Source organism: Bombina bombina, chromosome 4, assembly GCF_027579735.1.
Source record: "Bombina bombina isolate aBomBom1 chromosome 4, aBomBom1.pri, whole genome shotgun sequence".
In the NCBI taxonomy this organism is placed as follows: domain Eukaryota; kingdom Metazoa; phylum Chordata; class Amphibia; order Anura; family Bombinatoridae; genus Bombina; species Bombina bombina.
The window spans coordinates 803,911,447-803,918,090 of record NC_069502.1 but is presented as its reverse complement, the minus strand read 5'-3'; the positions used below and the strand labels follow the sequence as shown (position 1 = coordinate 803,918,090).

Here is a 6,644-nt window from a genome sequence, read left to right as displayed (position 1 = left end):
GCCTCACAGAGTGAAATAATACAAAGTAAAGGCTATTAGTGCAGATTCAGACAGATCTAGATGTAAATAATTATACTTCTGTATTAAATTGTATGATGTGAAATCCAAAATAATCAGGGTAAGGCACAGTCCGCAAAATAAATCATTAGCGCAGGGGATATACATCAGAGCATTTTATTTTTTCTCGTGCATATATCATTTTGAACAGTTTTATTTGTTCAAAAAATGCTGTTCTGCACGGTTCACTCCTGGATGTAACTAAAGGTCCATTTTTTTCATCTAAGAAGAAGCTGTTTTGTTTGTAACATATTACAGGAGTTTATGTGCTAGAGCACTTTTGCGCGTCACATCTCGTGTGACCGTATAACGTGTTTCTTTAAACTGATAATTTTGTTGCGATTCTGTACCACGTTCTCCACTTTTCTAAAGACCTTGGCACAAGCTTATTATTTGTTTTCATTTGCATACCCATAAGGCTCTACACATAGTTTTCTGAACGGACTAAATGTTATGTTAGATATCCTTTAGGTTACTAACATAATATTGCAGTCCTATACTCTTATTATGTCACGTTGTTATATTACACAATGTATCTATATGATACGTTAAACATTTGTTTTTCTCTTTATGTTCAGTAGACATCAATTGTTATGGGGCTTATAGAAATTTGTTTTAGAGGTATACTCTGGTTTCTCTTCAAATTGAAAAAGTTTTTTTTCTAAAGATTTCCATGGAGAGGAACAATCATGAGTTATCATGATGTTTTTGAGGCTCTGTCACATGCAGAGCGCTTTGGATATTCTTATAAAATACTGCGGTGTAGTCTTTTGTTGGAGTCTATTAAATTGCAGGAATAATTATATCGAGCTAACGCATTACACGCGATGTATATGATAACTCGCCTTGCACAATTTGTATGCGGGAGAGAAAGAGAAGCATATATTTACATGGAACAAGGTTCATAAAATTGGATGTTACATCTAAACGTATAAGCAGAGAACAGGACGCATCCACTGGGCGTTACAGCCAATCAAGAATGATCCTATGTGGTATCTGCTAAAATGCAAGTGCGCTGCAGTTTTCATTATTTGCATACCCATGATGCTTTGTGAAAATGTATTTAGTCAGAATTCTTTCTTGCTAATATATCCCCGTGTTATTTTGTAAGCAACGTTATTACTTATATCATCCATCCAGTTTAATAGATAACCGTGAAAAAAAAGCCAATCTGCAAAAATCACCCTCAGTGCACTAGTAACTGTTTACATGTAGATCAGTAGCTTTACCAGTTTTTAGTTAGAAATCTTCGTGCCTCTTGGAGTATGGTAGAAATTTTCCAATTTTTGGAAGCCTGTGAAGAAAAGCAGGCTGCTATTAAAGTTAAAAATAGATGTGAAAACTCTTTTACTAGAATATTAATAACCATTAAATGAAGGTGTAAATTAACATTAAAATCTCTAGTTTTATAAGTTAGGAGAATAGATAACTACGTCTTCGGAGTGTTTTCCAGTAATGTTGGTGTATTTATCAACAGCAATTGCTCACAATGTATTGTAATTATGAAAATTAAAGGGGCAGTAAACCTACAAAATAATGTTATATAATTCATATAACATTATCTTAGTGCAAATTTTATGCAACATATGTAATTTTTGTACAAGCACCCCCCAACAGTAAAACCAAAAATCAACCAATAGGATTGAGCTCACATTATATTGGCTATTCCAATTAGCCAATAGAATCCAAGCTCAATCCTATTTTGCAATGCCCATCCAAATGCCCTTTTCAGGGCAATAGTAACTGATTGAAACCTAAAGAATAGTTGCGTTATACCTTTAATACTCTGCTGCAGTTAATTACAATTTACACTGTCTCTAGAAAAACTATATTAGCGTTGTACATTTTGTAACCTAGTAAAAGGGTTCAGTTTCCCTGACGTCATAGTCAGACCCGCAGACATGCGCATTAGAACAACTCTCCGCACTGTTACAGTTATTTCCCCGCAGCACCCGGAGCTTTCGCTTTGAGAGAGCCTAGCGTATAAAGGTTATTTCTTTATTTAAATGTCCATAATGTTTTCTGCAATTATATAAATATATAGGTTTGTGCTAATAAGCTATCACTTTATTATTAACAACCTCAGTAAATAACAGCTTCTTAAGTTTTCACCCTCAGCTTGCTAGTTTCTGCAGACAACTACATTAACTTTCATCGCAAACAGCAGTACCGCCACTAGGCGGAGACAAAGTTTTTAAAATTGAAATTTTTAGAGGCTGGCGATGTAAAGCGGGCTGATTAACTTGTGTAAGAATAGACTAAATAATCACCAATTAATATTGTTTTCCTGCAAGTTGGAGTATTAAATTGCTTACTGCTGTTATTCGAATTGCGGAAAAAGATAGAGAAGCCGGAATTTTTTGTGTGAATGAATTGCTTATGTACATAGAAACTAGTGTCTAGTATCATCATGATTAGGGCTCGATATATCAAGCTAGTCATGCCACTGTACGCCAAAGCTCACTTGCAATCCCGCCTCCTGCAAAAGCACAGCCAATTACACGCGGGTAGGAGCTGTCAATCTCCCCGGTCGGACAAAACCAGGGAGATTGAAAGGTTAGGGATACGGACTGCAGGTTCTCGTTTGGCAGGCGAAAGCACATTAGAAGAATCAGCACCTGAGTATTACATTTTTCTGTTTTTGTTTAAGGAATATTACATTTAGAATAAGTAACTATAACATTCATTCAGAATTTAATGTGGCAGAAATCTAAAAAATATATATTGCATCATGTCCATGGGACCTTGGTATGCTTAATTAATGATTTTGTTTCTTTTTATACACACTTTAACCAATGGTTGCATCCTATGCAACACATACAACTTTTTTATATTTATGCAGTGTAGTTATGGACAAATAAGTGCAGATTAATATAAGTGCAGATTAATATAATTTAGGCCGATAAAGGGCAGATGCATGTGCACTAATCCACTCAGGTCGATAAAGGCAGATGCACGTGCAGTAATCCACTCCTTAGGTCGATAAAGGCAGATGCATGTGCACTAATCCACTCCTTTGGTCGATAAAAGGCAGGTGCATGTGCAGTAATCCACTCCTTAGGTCGATAAAGGGCAGATTCATGTGCAGTAATCCACTCCTTAGGCTGATAAAGGCAGATGCATGTGCAGCAATCCACTCCTTAGGCCGATAAAGGCAGATGCATGTGCAGCAAACAACTCCTTAGGCCGATAAAGGCAGATGCATGTGCCGTAATCCAATTCTTAGGCCGATAAAAGCAGATGCATGTGCAGCAATCCACTCCTTAGGCCGATAAAGGAAGATGCATGTGCAGTAATCCATTCCTTAGGCTGTTAAAGGCAGATGCATGTGCAGTAATCCACTCTTTAGGAAAAGAAAGGGCAGATGCATCTGCATTAAGCCACTCCTTAGGCTGATAAAGGCAGATGCTTGTACAGTAATCATCTCTTTAGGCTTATTAAGGGCAGATGCATGTGCAGTAATCCACTCTTTAGGTTTATTAAGAGCAGATGCTTGTACAGTAATACACTCTTTAGGCTTATTAAGGGCAGATGCATGTGCAGTAATCCACTCTTTAGGCTTATTAAGGGCAGATGCATGTGCAGTAATCCACTCTCTAGGCTTATTAAAGGCACTAGTAACTGTTTACATGTAGATCAGTAGCTTTATCTGGTTTTAGTTAGAAATCTTTGTGCCTTTTAGAGTATGGTAGAATCTTTCCAATTTGTGGAAGCCTGTGATAGAAAAGCAGCAGGCTGCTATTGAAGTGAAAAATACAGTATATATATATATATATGTTTGATGATGCAAGACAATGAAACATATAACCTAAGAAGAAGTCAATAACAAACTATTAAATATGTAGACCCTGAAAAAAAAAATATTAATACATTATTAGATATAGAGATAAAAAAAATGCTTTGAATGGATTATGCTCCAACTTTGTCTCTTTAAAAATCAATGATTACATATTTTGTACACAGTTTTGCACCTAACTTGTCGCAATAATAAATATACAAAGACAAAAGAACTACATAATACGCTCAATTAGCAGCTAGCTCCCACTATTGTAAATTAAATATTTTATTTCTTATCCCTTTCAAATAGTGATAGATCTCAAATACATATACTCCGTATATACACACACATAGAAGTTGCAGATATAACGTAATCATAGTAAAATATGTACAGTATATACAATTTTTAAAAAACATAATTCGCTCTCCATTTTGCTAAGAATATGTTGCTACTTGCTATCTTTAAAATGTTAAATATTTAAAAAAACAGAATTACAATATCTATATAAAATCATGTCCTAACAAGGTATGTGCTATGTTCGTGAACTGTACTGCAGATATAAATAAAGTTGGGAAAAGCCCGAATCGCTTCGACATCGATGACTGTTAGTTAACAACAGTCCGATCCTCTTCACACCGTACTTGACGCACATGTTTTAGAGTTTTTTTTAATAAATATGGCGAGTGTATTAAGGTCCGCGGCCGTGATGTATGGCGAAGTTTGGCGAGTGTATTGACGCCCGCGAATGCACCATAGTTGACGCTTTGATAAATAGAGGCCACAGCATTCACATGTATGCAGGCACACAACACACATTACACAGCATTCACATACATGCAGGCACACAACACACATTACACAGCATTCACATACATGCAGGCACACAACACACACAGCATTCACACAACATACACAGCATTCACATACATGCTGGCACACAACATAAACAGCATTCACATACATGCAGCCACACAACACACATTACACAGCATTCACATACATGTAGGCACACAACATACACAGCATTCACATACATGCAGGCACACAACACACACAGCATTCACATACATGCAGGCACACAACACACACAGCATTCACACGCATGCAGGCACACAAAACACACAGCATTCACATACATGCAGGCACACAAAACACATTACACAGCATTCACATACATGCAGGCACACAACACACATTACACAGCATTCACATACATGTAGGCACACAACATACACAGCATTCACACAACATACACAACATTCACATACATGCAAACACTCAACATACACAGCATTCACATACATGCAGGCTCACACTGTTAGAAAGTAACAGGACGTGGAGACTTTGTTACCATTTAAAGGCGCAAACAGTTTGAGATTGTCAAACACTAAAGAAATCTCGGCATATATCACTAAGACTGTTTGAAAGAGTACACACGTCGTATTAACGTGACCTCTGCTTACATTGTTATGAAGTTAAAGGACGCTGAAACCTGGTAACGATATGAAAGTTTAAAGGCTTAAACCCTTTAAGATTGTGATACAGCAAACAAACTTGTAAAATATATAAGACTTTGATATCAATTTAAAGATTTGTAAAAAATTTATTGTGAACAAATAACCAATTGTGAATCAATTGTAAATGAATTGTTTTTATATAAGAGTGCATTTACAGCATTAGAATTATTAAGTTTTAAATGACACCGGTGTCTGATATATTTGCTACGTTATTTATGTTCGTTATTTTATGTGAATAAATATTAAGGGTTAATTATTAATCTATTTTTGTTGGCTGGATTACTTTTCATCTGTAATACACCTTTAGACAGACCACTTGTGGATTTTACACGGGTCGATAGAGTTGTGACTCCAATTTGGATAAATGTATTGGTATATTCAGAGCAGTTAGCCCGATTGGGCGCATCCCTCAATCTCTTTTTTGTTTGTTAACAAATACAGTCATTGTTATGGTTGTCATTTCTAGATGCAAGCATTTGAATGTTTTCATTTACAGATACAGGTTTTTATTTGGATTCCATGCACAAATCCCAGCATTTGTATGGTTTCTATTCACAGATTCAGGCATTTGGATTATTTCCAAGAACTGATAGAGGCATTTGTATGGTTTTCCTTCCTAGACACAAACATTTGTATGGTTTCATTTACAGATACAGTTTTTTATTTTGTTTCCATGCACATATCCAAGCATTTGTATGGTTTGCATGTATACATACAGGCATTACTATGGTTCCCATGCACAGGCAAAAGCATTTGTATGGTTTCCAAGCACAGATATAGGCATTTGTATGGTTTTCATACACTGATACCGGCATTTATATGGTTTCCAAGCACAGATACAAGCATTTGTATGTTTTCTATACACAGATACAAGCATTTGTTTGGTTTTCATTCCTAGATGCAAGTATTTGTATGGTTTAATGTACAGATTCAGGTTTTTATTTGGATTCCATTCATAGATCCAGGCATTTGTATGGTTTCCTTGCACAGCCACAGGCATCTGTATGCTTTGTATGTACACATGCAGGCATTGTTTATGGTTTTCAAGCACAGATACATCCATTTGTATAGTTTCCATTCATAGATACAGACATTCCTCTAGTTAAATAGATTAATTTATATGATTTCATGTACATTCACATACAGGTATTCAAATCAACAAAATGACAAGGGTTCCCAAATTTATGCTCCTGTCTAATTTTGTTTTGATGCATATTGGCCATTTTTCTGTTAATCCAATAAACCTCATTTCACTACTGAAATATTACTGTGTCCTTCAATTATTTGATAGA

General features: G+C 35.8%; 1 pseudogene; it reads left to right on the top strand.

The window, feature by feature from the left end:
• The first annotated feature begins 680 nt into the window (after positions 1-680).
• LOC128658565 (uncharacterized) lies at positions 681-790 on the top strand (annotated as a pseudogene).
• The last annotated feature ends 5,854 nt before the right edge of the window (positions 791-6,644 follow it).